The sequence below is a fragment of the Phalaenopsis equestris genome, unplaced genomic scaffold, assembly GCF_001263595.1.
Source record: "Phalaenopsis equestris unplaced genomic scaffold, ASM126359v1 Scaffold000105, whole genome shotgun sequence".
NCBI classification, from domain to species: Eukaryota; Viridiplantae; Streptophyta; class Magnoliopsida; order Asparagales; family Orchidaceae; genus Phalaenopsis; species Phalaenopsis equestris.
In genome coordinates, this window is record NW_018164547.1 from 765977 (window position 1) to 768795 (window position 2819).

Here is a 2819-nt window from a genome sequence, read left to right on the forward strand (position 1 = left end):
TCGAAAATTTATCGAACAGAACACGAATTAAGATGTGTTTGTTCGTGTTCGGTTTGTTTTGACTCGAAATACTACTCATCAAGTTTATATATATATATATAAAAAGTTGTATTTTAAAAAATCTAATTTACTACAAGGCTACAAATATTTATAATCAATTAAAATATTGATTAAGAAAATAAAATAAAAATTATTAAATTAGATTCAAATGATGTTTTAATATAAATAATAATTTTTAAATCTTGCTCAAACCCTTATTGTCTTATAGCTACATGATTAGGGTTGTTAAAAAGACTCTTTGTTCGTGAACAACTCGAGTTCAGGTCGTTAAGCAAACGAGCCGAACACGAACACACTTTTTGAGCTCAAAATATAAACGAGCCGAACACGAGCATAGCATGACTCGCTCATGTTAGGCTCGTTTACACCCCTAACCACCAATTCCTAGACATTCACATATCTCACACCTATACCTTATTTTTTATATTTATACCAACCAGCTTTTTTTATAACATATCAAAAATATCATCTCATAAAAGGTGAAATATATTCCGAGCATGAGTTTAGGTGGTACAGATGTAATTACATAGGAATTAAGTGGCATGTAAATCTTCCCAAATTTTAATAAGAGATGCTCCTATTTTTTTTATGTTGATGTGTGTTTGGCCTTTTTTGAATTTCATGCCTTCATTATTTTTATAAAAAGAAGTTGAAAGACTCCATTTTCTTCATTATCTTCCTGCAAACAGAGGGAGTTGCTTTTACTCAAACCTTTGTAGAGCTGCCAACTGTTGTAGAACCTCCACCTTTTATAAAGCCTACACCTTCGGAACAGGTGTTAGATGAATTCAAAAGGATGAGGGTCATGTCTATTCCTACACATATTGAGTTGTAGAACATCATTGCTGAGAGAAACTACCCCAGACATACATACATTGACTTCAAGTAATCTAAGGAAAAGTATAGATATCAAGATTTTAAAGAGAGTCAATAAATTGTTTATATAACTAAATAGTTTAAAGTTGGATGCCTTATCTTATAAGGCCAACTTTACACATTCATTTGGTGAGCTATTTCTGATGTGAGTGATAAGTATCTAACTTTTCAGAGATATATGGAGTTTGCCAAATCAGGTCAATTTATGGATGACAACAAAATCATAATGATGCAATTAATTGAAAGATGTTGAAATTCGATTAAAGCCAACAGTGATACTTGCCTTCAATTTTTCTTTTTTCTTTATAAGTAGAGAAAATTGTTCTATATAATTAGGCCGAGTTTTTCCTTTTACTTGCTTTTGTATTTTGTTGAAGAAATTTATCTTAACAATTTAATGAAATGCCTGCTTTTTGCATTTCACACCCTATGATGTGATTGATTTTGAATGATTAAAATTTGCCTTATTAATATTGCTCTATAATCAAACATATGAATTATGGATGCTAGTATGTTTGCTATCTTACTCTCACTATTTACATCCTTCTCTTATGAATGCTTTTAAATAGAGTACTTAGGGTTGAATTTCAAAATTTAATCCTTCAAGAACCCCAGCACTCCAAAGTTCTCTACTTTATTTTTTTTTCTTTCATTTGACTCGTCTTCCTCTCTTTTTTAACTTCTAATCAGTATGGGTTCTTCAATCTACAAAAATTTTTCATAAATTTATTCTTTGATTAGACAAAGATGACAACCACTTCGTCCAAAATTTTGGCCCAACTAAAGTTTGAGTTAACAACACAATCAAACTTAAGATAAGAAAGAAAGGCGAAGTGTCATGAGCTATGTTTTTTCATAACTAGTTTCAACTTTGTTTGTGATATCCTCTATGCAATGAATTGTTAGAAATCTTCAAATTTATGTCATAATCCTATAAAAGGTGATGTCAATTTCTATTGCTAGTATTATGGCCATAGTAATCTATATGAGAATAAATAAGATGGCAAGAACAATTGCTTTACTTTGCTACTTATTTACTATTAAAATATATATGTTTGGAATTGTTCTCTTTTCTTATACTAGGATTAAGTATCCGAACTTAAAAATAAAATAAAAAATTGGAAGAATATGTCTTCTTGTGGAAAGTAGCTGATTGCATAGGCCACAATATTTTCTTGTAGATAGAGTTCTAAAATTATTTTTGAAAGCCAATGAGGAGAATAATTTTTCTATCTTGAAATTTTAAGAGCTTTAGGTCCATAAATTAGTAGGCTATTACTTCATTAGAAGAATGATTGACCAAGTGTTAATTTTCTTACTACAATTAAATTATGATTCAAACTTAGCCCTATATTGAGTTCCCCAAGTCTACATAATTTTTCTAATCTTTTTCTATCTTTAAAGCTAATATTTATAGGGATCCTTCTCTAGCAAAAGAATTTGCCAAATTGTTAGTGAGTTAAGTAGGTGACAAAGTGCAAGAAGAAAATGAGAAAAATACTCCTAAAAAATCAAATGATAGGTCCTCAGAGGTAAAAATAAAAATCAATTTAAATTATCTTATTATATTCATTTCTTATGATTTCAACTATTAATCATTAGAAAGAGCCAGAAAATAAAAGCTTAGGTGAATCCACTTCTCATTCATTTCTGAGACCTTCTTCTTTGGGGACAAAATTTTTCCCAAGAACTTCTATTAAATGAGCCAACGTAAAGGAAAGTTACCCACCAAGCACCACGTGTTGATGTATTGTTTCATTATTAAAATTGCTCCTTTATTGTCGTCAAAATTCGTGAATGTATCAAACCTGTCATCAAATAGAAGAAATTAAATACACCTCATAAGGTTTCTTCTTTATTAAATTCTTATTATAAATGCCAAA